We start from the raw sequence: 13,249 nt of genomic DNA on the forward strand, positions 1-13,249 counted from the left end.
CCTTATTATCCAACTTTCACCAAGATTATTATTTGTTCTCTCACTGGTATTGTTCACCAACATTTAATTTGGCCCTTCTGATCAAAGATTTGGTCCATAAGGTATCTGTTTTCTGCTGTGAGATTAGAAGCTGCAAAGCTGCTGGACTCACAAAGCAATGTAAAGTCTAAAACTGCTCATGTATAACCCTTCCAGAATTCTCTGGAGTAGTACATGTGCTGGGTGAGCAATGGGAAGAGCTCTTTTATTCTGTGTAGAAGGGTCCTGAAAAACCCCCAGAACAGATAACTTCTCTAGTTACTGCTGAGGTAAGGGAAGGCTTTTAGTTTAAGAACACATCTCAGAACTCTATGTATCTAGTTTTTAGGAAGGGGAGTCATTGGAAAGAGGCCATGATCTGTAAGAAGTATGGGTTGCACTTCAAGAAGGGGCATAGCTCTACAGGATCCCTATCAACAGTGCAGATAGCTGCCACCACTTTGGGCACAGCAGTGAAATATGGTAAATAGTTGACTACCCAACTAGAATGAGAACTTACCTACATGGAAGAGTTAATTCACATCAACTCAAATTTCTCCAGTGCAAAAATGCCCAGGTACACATGACACAATTCATTATAGCACACTAACACCAAATTTATTATGAGCTCTGGATTCCTTTTCCAAAGTGTATTAAGATAGCTGTGAACTGAGTTAGTTCGGTCTACTGTTCATGGTCACACTATGCTGAAGTGCTCTACTTTGGCATTCCTCCATCTACTATCCCACACTGCTTTGCAGGTGTCTGTTACTGACCTGTTTCCCTGTGTGCCCTCCTCTGCTCGGGGTCAAGTTGACCTGATGTTCTCTTCCCTGTTTCAAAACTGGCATTTGGCCAGAATTTGCTCATTTGCTTCTGGATTTGAGTATATCAGCATTGCTATGATATAACTCCAGAAGTTTTATAATGTGTCTTGAGCAGCCACTTGGACCTGTGCTGAGCCCTGGATCTCATTGCCATCTGGGGAGAAGCATTGTTGTAGCAACCTTTACGGGCCAGCCACTGGAAGAAAGATGTCTTTGAGGACATTGCAAAGCAGATGTCCATGAGGAGTCCCAACCAAAGCAGTGACTAGTGCTGGATCGAGTAAACAGGTCAGGAGAATGTACATTAAAACAAGGGATGCCAGGAAACAGTCCAGCCATGGAAATATGACCTGTCCATTTTTTTGAGAAGCTGGACAGGAGTTTAAGCAGTTACACCACTACCGAACCCAAGAAGGTTATGGAACCCGCTGCTGCCACACAAACAGCAAGCGTTATCAGAGAAGGAACACAAGGAGGGCAAATACACATTAAAGATGCTACAATTGCCTCTCTGGAATATGAGGGTTTATTTTTCTCTATTCCCCTAGCCACGACACCTACAGTGGTCAGATCCCCAAGAACAGTCTTTCCCAATGGCCAAGTGGCTGGCTAACTTGAGGAGGAAGAAGCAGAGAACTCAGGGGGGGGGAGGGAATCTTTGCAGACTTTGCTCTAAAATTGAAAACAACTGAGAGTTGGGGGTTGTATTTGATGTCAGAGAGCAAAAAAGACAGGGAGCTATGCAAAGAGAGCACTGAAGTGGCCAGAGAAAGCACCACAGTGCCAGAGAAACCATTGCCATAGCAAAAACAAATGTGGATAGGGAGATGCAGAAGCAACTTCTGGAGCCAATAAAAAGCAGAGTGCTCTGCTGCAGCGCATGCTGCTAGGAGGGACACAGACAATCCAGTGCCCTCAAGACACGGTACTGGGAACACCAGCATATGTTCCCCACTGTACCCTGGCAGCCTTGCTTCCAGAGGCCAATTCGCTCCCTGGCTCAAGCTCAGGGCAGCGAGAACAGTTGGTCCTGGGAGCTCCGCTGACATCGACTAGCCCCTCTCCTCTACCCTCTAACTGACAGCTCAGTTCTGTAGTTCAACTCAGCCTCTTCTCCTTCCCCCTCTCCCTCTCAGTTCTTGTTGCTCCATTCCCACTTAGCCCTTTTGGATCCTTACATCTCTGAGTGGCAATTCAATACTGCTGTGCCAGTGTCAGTCACTCAGTGGGCCTCCACACTCTCCTATTCCCCTGGTCTGGATTACATGAAACCTGACTCTTTTACTTGCCCATATATTACCTCTGCTTTTTGTTCCTGGCTTCTGGGCAATAGACCTTTTTCCCAGGCAGAAAGGTGCATGTTAGTTGATTGGATCTACTGGTGACACCATTAATAACTCTCTACTGTCACTGTTAGTTACATAAGGAAGTACTTCTTCACACAATGCACAGTTAACCTGTGGAACTTGTTGCCGGGGTTATTGTGAAGTCCAAAAGTAAACTGTGTTCAAAAAAGAATTAGCTAAGTTCATGGAGGATAGGTCCATTAATGGCTATTAGCCAAGATGGTCAGGGATGCAACTTCTGACTGCCAGAATCTGAGACTGGACAACAGGGGATGGATCACTTGATAATTGCCCTGTTCTGTTCATTCCCTCTGAAGCATCTGGCATTGGCCACTGTTGGAAGACAGGATATTGGGCTAGATGGACCTTTAGTCTGACATAGGGTGGACATTCTTATGTTCTTATGTCTGAGCCTATAGGACAAAGTTAGGAAGGAATCTCTTACAAAAGTACAGGAGGTGCTGAGTCGCGAGTTCTCATAGATTTTTTTAGTGGGGATAATTTCCAAGGAATGAGATAGTCCAGTAGACCATTTTCCCTTCCAGGTCCCCTATCACAATTCCATTAGTCTTCCCAAACCTTCCTTGTGACTACAATAATACTTGGCTAACGTACATGTGTACAATAAATAACCATAAAATAAGATTAGTTTCCTCTGCTCTCATAGATTTCCTTTCTCCTTTGCCACTGTCTGCTGAGGTAATTTACTGGGGTCTCTTTCTTCCTGATGGCTGTTCCTCTCCCTGCATCTTCTTATCTCGTGGTAGCCCCTGCTGGAGGCTCCCAGGCTTGTTTCTCTTTCTTCGTAGCTACAAAAAGAAACTGAACACTTCTCTATTAGGCATTAGCACCATGGGGAAACTAGGCAGAGCAACACTGTGTGATTTGCCTACGGTCATATAGAGTATCTGAAGCAGAGTAGGACTTGAACTCTAGTCTCCTATGGCACAGGTAGGGCCACTGTACCATCCTTCCTCTCAGTTGTGAAGAAGGGGGTGGAGCTAGCAGCACGTGACCAAGGAAGACTCCGTGAACTACAGTTTGAGAAGCCCATGTTTCTATTTACTGAACTCAAATATTGGAATCATTAAAAGAAAGCCTTAAATATGGCAAAGTCAAGACTACTGCAAGAGGTGGCCAGTATTAAACAAGTGGGAGAATTAGAGGAATTGGATATTTTGGACCATGAACTGGTAGTGAATTAAAGCGAATTAAACCTTAACACTGTGGTTTACAGATTTCGGAAGTCATTGCCATTCAAAAGCAGTTTTATAAGTTTATACATGTCAAGACATGATTCTCACGTGATAAGCTTGCAGCTTTCTGCACAGACCTGAAAAAAAAAAAAAAACCCAGAGGTGCAATTTTACATGTAGCTTAAAAAAAAAAAAGTGTACTAGCTATTAGGTTTTCATCCCCTGACAAAATGCCTTTGTAATTGAAGCAACATGATTATAAGAGCTTTGTACTGCACAATAGCGTATCTCAGGAGTGCTGTGAAGTACAAGACACAGCAGAGTATTTTCAGAGAAAGTGTGGCAGGAGGAGTTAGGAACGTGTTAATAAAAGATGCGCTCTGTGTGTGATGTGAGTAAATCTTCTGTAAAATAAAGCCATTAGAGCTAGAAAACAAGTCTGGCCAGAGCAACAGTACTTAGTCTTAGTTACACAGTTAAACCACTGATAGGTCCGAACAGCAACATTAGGCTCCAGATGAGAATTTCACCCAGTTAAGTTATTCCAAGGGATGCGGAGGAGGTTGGGTTAACTCTTTAGAGAACTAGGGGCTAGGTTTGAAGCTCTGGTTTGGACCTAAACGTCCTCAAAATTCAGGGATATTCTAATCTGGAGTTTTAGTTCAAGCCCATCTGCACGACCCCTTTCAAAATGTGCTATAACTAAACAGATAAAGGTCGGATCAGAGTTCCAACCGTGGAAAATTTAAACCTTGGAAAATTACAGCCAAAAAGCATTGATAGTCATGATGCAATACATACAAAAGGCTCTTAAAAATCCTTTGTTACAGATGGCTTCAGCAACTGCAGGACACATTTTGGCAATGGCTCTTTTGGGTGATGGTTTAACTATTGGAATATCAATTATTGAAATAACTCAATGCAGCCACAACATATAGTAATGCAACTTTAGTAGTAAACGCTCATATATTATTGAAACAAATGTTTGAGTGCCTGAACTTAAAAACAATGAAGACATTCATATTTTACAACTATACTGATAGTTGTTCTTGAAAAAAATACTGTTTTGACACAGCTTTTGAAAATACAACTTATTCTTGTAAAATGAAACTTTATTCTAAAATGTATCCAAAATTGCAAGACACAAGCACCATTAAACAGATAAATAGACATATATTTATGTACAGAGAGCATTAAAACACAAAACAATTGTTAATATAATTCTTAATTCATTTTTAATGAGTTTCCATCAATAAAACTTTAAACTTTAAAGAAGACTTTTCGGTTGCAAAACAGTTGTAAAATCCTATGTATAAATTATGTCTATTACAATTCTAATAACAGAGGCAAAGTAAAATACAAAAATAATCAATACTGCAATTCAAATACAAAACCCAAAATAATGTAGCACAGGTAAATATGTACACTGGATGAATTCATGCAGCTATGCAGTGCAACGAATTAACTGCTTAATTTATCACAAAATGGAACAACCATGTCTGCAAGCAGAAGAAAATGTTTTGTAATAAATCATAGTGCATTTAGAAGTTCAACTTTATAAAATGATTGCTGAGTGATATATTTGTAAAATTCCCCATGTGGTCTGACAGTCCCCAAAGTCCTCTTCTGCAAAATAACATATAAAGGACAAAAGTTTAAAAACAAAACAAAACCTTAACCATTCCAGAACAGATTTTGATGCCAAATTTTTACATTTTTACTTATATCATCTTGGTTTTTATCTTGTTATCTAACCTATTTGCAAGTATCCATGTCCCTAATGACATGTGTTACACCTACTTACCAACGTGAACCTTCCACATTCAAATGCTATACTCCATAAATGGAAGCTAACACAGCTCTTAGACTGCACTGGTTTAAAGAGATAACTTTGTGGCTTCAAAAAGGCAACTATGAACCCCCAGGAATCAGAGAGATTGAGAGTAAAATGGTGGATAGGGAGACTTCTTTCCACCTGAAGTTTCTAATTTCTTTAATTACACAAACACATATAAAATAAAAGGCTTTATGGCTTGGCTGAAAATTCTGATAATGCATTAGGCAGGTACAAAGCCAATATTTGTGAAGTTCTGTTGCATTTCACAGTGTAGAAGACCATTCTGGTTGGTGAAGAAAGATAAGCCTCAGATAACCATGTAGAAAAATACTTCAGTGTTGAAAATGTTCTAGAAATAGTGAACAAAATCAAAACAAGGAAACTTTTTTTTTAAAAAAATGTGATTTTTTGTGTGTAAGCCTGGCTGTTCACCATTCAGTTTTGCTGTTGATTGGTATATCAGAATCAAAGCATGTAAATACTATTGAGATTCATACTTCATAAAATATTAGTGGTTAAGTGTCAAAATTAGATGAGATGCAATTACACAGTCTGACACTTGTGTCTCTGAATCTTGTTAAATGCTAAGCACGCTCAGTGTTTTCACTAGAAAGAAGTTGGCAAAACGCTACATTTCTCTGGTTGCTGAAAAGATACTGGCTTACAGCAGCATACACCTCTGTGAAAGTTCTCGTTTTGCATTCTCTGTACTCCCCAAACTCCTTCTCAAATAATTGTCAAGTGAATGGGAGTTATGAGTGAACAAGAGATGCAGGATGGAGCCCGTATTGGGTAAACAGAATCACATTTGTGTAGCAATATTTCTTTCTAATTGCTTTACGTGTAGTTCCATGGATGGAGATGGCAGAAAGCAAACTGTATGAAGTCTTTGTGTTTTATAATCTTATGAAGAATATGGCATTCTTGAATGGATGAAAAGTACACACTAGCCCAAATAGTCTAAAATGTTCTTATGTCAGATGTCTCCATATTAAAGAAGGACATCAGAGTTACTAGACAGCAGTTAAAGATATCAAACCACCAAGAAAAGGGGAGGAAGTTTATCTACTCAAATATATTTAAGGCACAGGAAATAAAAGGTATGGTAGTGGTCTACATTTAGTTTAAATTATAAATTGTTTTTGCTATACATGAGAGATTTATTTTTCTCTTCTGAACTGCTCAAGTTCATAGAATGCTAAAACAAATTGAAAGTATAAATATAATGGCACATTAAAAATGAATAATACTACATATGATCACAGACTAATTGCTATATTTTTGCCTCTCTTGGCAGGTCAGCTTGGTCATCTTTTATATCCACAGAATGGCAAATCCCTTTAGAATGTAAAAATTATTCATTCACTATTGATTTACCAAGACAGCTGGAAGTGTATCAGCTGAGTCACTGAATGGATCCTGTTGTTTTGATGCACCTGAAAAGCAGTCAGTTAGCTGCCATCACAGTCACTTTTCCAATTACAACAATTGCGCCATTTGCCCTTTTCCCTAAAATTCAATGAAACCCAGAAACAGCAAGAGAAAAAGCCCCTTTTTCATGTGAGTATAACATTAAAATTAAGATGATTCTTGAACATAACTTTTGGTTGCAGTTCAGCCTCTGAAATATCTAACTGGTAAGCAGTGACTGTATTAACACATAATAAACAGCCTTTTCCGATACTTCATACAATGCCACACAATAAGCATAATCATTTCAATATAAAATGACTTGCAATTCAGACGACAAAGCAAACATATCAATACAGCTCCAGATAGACTCATGAAAGAAAATGAAATCTACTCTTGCCTGATGAAGTGATAAGCCAAGTTCAGAGGTAAATTCTGCTTCTCAACACCTTGGTTGTGAGAAGTTGGGCACACTATGAACGTGATAAAGGCATGAGTGACCACGTTTATATTTTTTTAATCTCTGCTGTTCCTTAACTTGTAGCAGAGGGAGCTCTTGCTGCAATCAGTATTATGATTTGGTGTCAATAATTAGAGGGGAGTGTTGGCAAGTTGCACTAGCATAACAGGAAAACCTGGAGGCTTAGTGTTTGGTGCAGGCTATGGGGCTTAGGGTAGAATATGTTACACAAGGAGTTTGTCAGCCCATGCAGTGACACCACCCGCAAGGAGCTAATCATCTAAAGCATGGGATTCCCACATCTCCAAATCAGAATGTGGCAAAAGGCAGAGGTTTACAAGAGACTGTGAAAAACATGAACTGCCATTACGACTGATCTTCTCAAAATCCTGAATTATGAACTGCTAGATCACTGACTTTCCAAACAGCCCACTTTCTTCAGTAATACTCATGACAGAGGAAAATAAATGCTGACTGCCATGCATAGAAAATTCATCTGAAACAAAGGCTATGCACATTCACTTTTTGGTTACAACTATCTAATATTTTGAAATTAGACAGCAACAAACATGATTGGTTGATTTTAGTTGACCTATATAATGGTTTTCTTATTGGACAGTTTAAATGAGTGAACCTCTTTTGTGCACCCATCAAAGATTATTAATAAAAAATGAACAATATCCTCTGAACTACGTTAACATTTTAAAAAGGGGGTAAAACCTCCCGAAACTATTCAAACAAAAATCAGCTCAAATTCTATTAAAAAAGGAAAATATAAGAGAGTCAAAATGCTGGAGGCAAGAATCTAATGTGAAAAGTTAGACTCCAAGATTGAAGAGTACAGAAAATCATGCAGTATTTCACACAAATTCCAGTTTTGTTTTGGGGTGAAATTCTCACCCACAATTGCGTTAAGTCCAAAAGATGAGTTTGGTATGGGGGACCTGACTCCAGGATGTGGAATACCCATGGAGCTGCACCATGGTTGCTGCAATAACATATGGGCTGTAGTAGCAGCTGCAGCGCTGCAAGATACCTTCCCACATGTCCTCTGTGATTGAGCCACACAATTCATGGACCCATTGGCCATACCCCGGTCACTCCAGTGATGTGTCACAAATTTTCCTTGGGGTACAACTATGGAGCTTGGTTTCATGGCATTCAAGGGAGCTATGAATTTTTCCTGTGGGATGGCTTCCTTTTCACACTAGAGAACCACAGTGATTGTATTACATTTTGAGCCTTCTGAAACACTTCTGCTGGGGGGAGGGAGGGCTTTCTCAATACATAACTACAAAATCATAGTCAAATTAAGTGTGCACATTTCTGCACAATGGTGCCATTAATACCAAAATTCCACCACATGGAATAGATGGTGGAGATCAGGAGAACATTTCACAGAGTAGTTGTGGGATGCTCCATTCTTTGATAAATGATTTGTTTTCTAAAGGACTTAGACCAATGATTCAAATAAAGAGGCACTGTGAGGGCAACTCTTTCATGTGGTTGCAGGTACAGTAGTAAATATCTCCCAAAGCAAGACGCAATCATTTGGGAAGTGAAGTTATTGATGTCAGGCAGCTAGTTGGATCTCTGGGTACTTAGTGCTTCCCTTCTTAAATGATTAAAAAGGATGCTTTTAAAAATGACTCACAAACAAGGTCTAAAGAGATTTGCACCTGGAATGATTTTCCATTCTAAAGTAAGGCTCACTAGTTTGTGTTTTTAAAGCCGAAATCTTCCCTCAGAGATATTTGTGAGACTTGTTTCTGAAACTTTTGAGCTATCATGTTCTTATATGGTGGTGGTGTGAAATGGAGTGGTTCTTGCAGCAGCTGTAGAGTATGAAGATCAAGTTTGGGGGACTGGAACAGCTGTTACAGAAACCCCCACATACTAGCAGCTTTGATTTTATATTCACTTGAACTTATTAGTGTACCCTCGTATGGAAACAGGATAGTGTTTTCTGTACTATGTCCTAGAATATTTATTTATTATTCGTTTTCTCAAATTAAATTTCTGCTTATTTTGAATGAAGATTTTCCTTTCTTTATAAAATTTGGGATTGACTAGTAGTCTAATTCACAATTTTGGAAACTGTTCTTCCTCTATGACACACCTGTCTAGTTGTTTAAAGGTGACCGGCAAAGGATTATTTTGTAAAATTGCGTTTGTGCTCTTTTAGCCTTTTCAATGATATATAAAGAGGCTCTCAAATGATTTTTTAAAGATTTTTCCTTTTTACCTTACTAATATCACAAATATGTCCTTGATTTTTTTGGGGAGAACCACTAGGAGGTATAAGGGATGTTTACTGTGTGCTTTTAACATTTTAATTGAAAGGGTGAAGGTGTCAAGAATTTAATAAAGGCTTCCTTTATTCAAAATGTTAATTATGGTAGTTATTTCAGTTAAATAGCTGTTCAAGAAAACAAGCAAAAACCAGTTTTAAATGGTTTGCGTAAAAATTCCTTCTCTCTCAGCTGATGCTGTCAGCTGTTTCACTAGTTGTCCGGCTATCATAAAGTATTCATGCCCATACAGGGTCTGAATTCCTAATATATATTAAAAAAAAAAAAACAAGGGAAAAAAAATCAAAACCTACAACATTTCAGGTCTTCTTTATATAAAGTAACAAAAACAGAAACAAACAAACAAAAAAATGGGGAGGGAGGGAAGTTCAATTTTACTTTCCTTTGCAGGCCACCTGAATAATTCTTACTAAGAATGCAATTCATTTAGTAGAGGAGGGCATTAGTAGCCCTGTGTAGGGAATGTGAGCATAGTATGCAGGTAGTACTTCCTTATCTCCTGCATGCCCCCAGGGTGGGTTCTGCACTTGTGTTCAGTACCAGATGCAGAAGAAGTAGACCAGAGGAGGGGCCACTGGATCCATGCTTATATGGTTACAGAGGCAAGGAACCCTATAAGCGGGAACAGTGGCTGTGAAGTGCCATGCTGTAGTCCCGTAGCCTGCTGTGGGTTGGACATGGTGAAAGGAAGGATAGCCATTCCCTGCTTAGTTCCCTGCACAAGGTTGAATTACTCAGGCTTTGGGTCAAGAGGGATAATCTCAACTGAACTGGAAAGCATACACTGATGCATACCCAACACTAAGAATGAAATGTGTTAAACTGCAGCCGGCAATTGCTTACTGAAATCTAACACCAAGCTCTCTAAAAGGACCTGAACTTGGGTGAAATTTCCTATGTTACATATGATTTAATGTCCCTGTTAATGGCTGATATACGTGCTGTGTAAAATAAATTCTGAAACCCCTAAGCGTGCTTAACAATGCTTTAACCACATGTGAAGAGCAAGTTTTGACAACAGAACAAGTACTACAGTACCATAAAATACACATGGCTGTTCAATCAAAAGCCACCTCTTGCTTTGAAACAAGAATTTACAGTATTAAACAATGGTGACAAGATTTCTTACACAAAACCTACAATAATGTACAGAGTATGCATGATTGCCGAAGTTATAATGCCAGCATTAAAAAATATACATTTTCTACATAGAATGTCTTGTGCAAATGTGAACAAGTTGACAATAGTTTACCAATGCTTTAAATAACTGAAATAGATATAATCCACCAGATAGTAAATTCTTCCTTCCCCACAACAGTAAGCAGATGTTGCCAGATGCACGAAAGGCCAACATATGTAATAAAGGGTTTTAGGCATTAGGCATACGCATGCATGTACGCATGCATGTGCACACGCACACACATACACAGAAAAAGGAAAACAATAGTAGATGCACCACCAGATTTTTTGCAAGGGGATACTTGCCACAAAAAGCCTAAATCAAAGTTGGTCTTTGCACAATTAAATCAATTTGATTTACATTTCTTTAATTGCCTCTACAAATTTATATACGTTTCTTGTAAAGATTATTTTTTCCTGAAACTTAAATTTTATTAGAAATAAAAAAGCCCCCAAAGCTCCAGCTTCCACTTCATTTATACCATTGTTTAATGCTGATTTTTCTGTTTTTGCTTAGGAATTCTTTTTTTTTTTCCATTTAAGAATCATCTGAAAGGTGTAAAAAGCAACAGACTTGCATCTGAAGAAGTGAGGTTCTTACCCACGAAAGCTTATGCTCCCAATACTTCTGTTAGTCTTAAAGGTGCCACAGGACCCTCTGTTGCTTTTTACAGATTCAGACTAACACGTCTACCCCTCTGATATCTGAAAGGTGGTAAGTCAAATAAAAACTGGGAGTTCTTTAGAAATTTTTAATAGCTCTGGGAAATATTTTATTGACATTTTTGAATGTCAAATTTCTGAATAATGTTTAAAAGTATAATTTAAAAAATATCATCTTTCAGTTTTCTGCAAACACTTTAATTTCTTATGCACTCTTAGTCTAGTTGTCAAAAGGCAAGGCACTCAGACTTTGCCCATCCCTTATTTATAATAGTCATGAGCTACGGTGATTATATGTCCCAGTCTGTAATGTTCTCTCTTAAGAGGGGGACCTCGCCTTGGTCTGAATGGTCTCCAACTGGGACCTATAGCCTCTGGGGGCTGCCCTTGTATGTTGAAGAACAGGGCAGTTACTGATTCTTGTCTATCTCTTTTGTTGATGTGTGTCACTAACCAGTTTCTCACTGATAAAGTACACTTCTCAAATCATGGACTTTCCAAGGACAGTTTTAGTAAAACAGTGTTGCATCCTTCTATTTCAATTAAGTGTGTTTTATTCAGAATGGATTTTTCTCCCCATTTTCACTTGGAAACAGCAACTCTTGTTTTAGATCATTTTAAGAGCCACAGAGTGTCTGTGGCCTGATTTAGAGCACAATCCTGCGAGATGCTACATGCCCTAATCTCTAGTGCTGAGGATTCCTAGCAACGTGCAGGATCAGGCCTTAAGGAAACAGGCTATTTCTTACACAAAAAATATTTATTGCAACATCTCTAATGAAATAATATATGTACAGTTAGGACTCTATTCACAAATGTAAGCAACATTTTGCATGGATTTTGTGTAAATTATTCTTGCAGCAATTGCACACGATTTTTGTGCAAACAGCTGGCATGCAGCAGGATGGGTGGAAAACAACATCTAAAGAGAGAGGAGAAAAAAGGAATATAGACATTAACTCTATAAATAAAACCTAGGAACAGCTAATTTACACGGCTGATAATTTGGCTCCTCAGTGATATTAGCACCATTACATGGTAGTAATTTTCACATCAATTAATTATTAATAGTGGTTTCATTTTATTTGGTTTCTGTCAAAAGTGGGTACAGAAGTAATTGTTATCATTTCCTTCTGTGCAGGGGCAGGAGTAAATATAAATTATACAATCCTACTTTCCATGCGTTTCAGTTCTCCTATTCCCCATTTCAGTAAAGCAGGGCTCTGAGAAAATACAAAATCTTGTTTAGATCATCCATGTTCGCCCTGGATTCTCTATATAGACTCTAGTGCTGCCAAATTTTTGCTGTTAGTAAGATGAAACTGGGGATTCTCTTCTTGGCATATGAAGATCGGGAGGAAGTCCCCAAATGCATCATCATGTGAACGCACACAGTAGCATTTACAGAAGTGAATAATTAGGCAGAAGAGATTGTCACACATGGGGGTATCTGGAATTTAGTGAATGGCTTTGTGTACTCTTGCAGATGAATCATCCACTACTTACCAAACTTTGTGCACATGCCAGTATGTTCACTTTGTGTCGTTCAGTGTCTGCTTAATGCAAATACAAAGCCCTACACAGCTAACTGGCCGCAGATGGCCATCCATCACATACAGTTTAAAAAATTGGTGCAAACAAAAACTCAAATATTTGTGTATAGAGCCTTTATAATTTTCTCACATTTGATTTTAGGAATCACAGTTTTTGAATGTTCTTTGTTATTCATAACAACGATTGAATAAAAATGTTTTGATCCAATTTCTCAAAGCTGTGTCATTCAGCAAATATTTAGTATGCTGAATCCAAATGAAAAACAAAAGCAATTTATTTTTCTACCTCTTTACACATAGAAATTAAATGGTGGCTAGAAACTGAAGGTTTCAAGTTATAAATGGAAACTATGTTTTTATTAAATGTGAAAACATGTACCCAAGAAAAGGGCATACACCTTTATACATTTTTATGGCAAGTTTTCCCATTACATGAGAGGCTTCCTTA

General features: G+C 38.4%; 1 protein-coding gene across 1 annotated transcript in view; it reads right to left on the reverse strand.

The window, feature by feature from the left end:
- Positions 1–4,463: 4,463 nt before the first annotated feature.
- Positions 4,464–13,249, reverse strand: part of SSBP2 (single stranded DNA binding protein 2) — a 277,842-nt gene continuing 269,056 nt past the window's right edge. Inside the window, exon 18 of the mRNA XM_034773207.1 lies at positions 4,464–12,170. The gene's annotated coding sequence lies outside the window, so the exon portion shown is untranslated. The remainder of the gene's footprint in view (positions 12,171–13,249) is intronic.

The sequence above is a fragment of the Trachemys scripta genome, chromosome 6 (genome assembly GCF_013100865.1).
Source record: "Trachemys scripta elegans isolate TJP31775 chromosome 6, CAS_Tse_1.0, whole genome shotgun sequence".
NCBI lineage: Eukaryota > Metazoa > Chordata > Testudines > Emydidae > Trachemys > Trachemys scripta.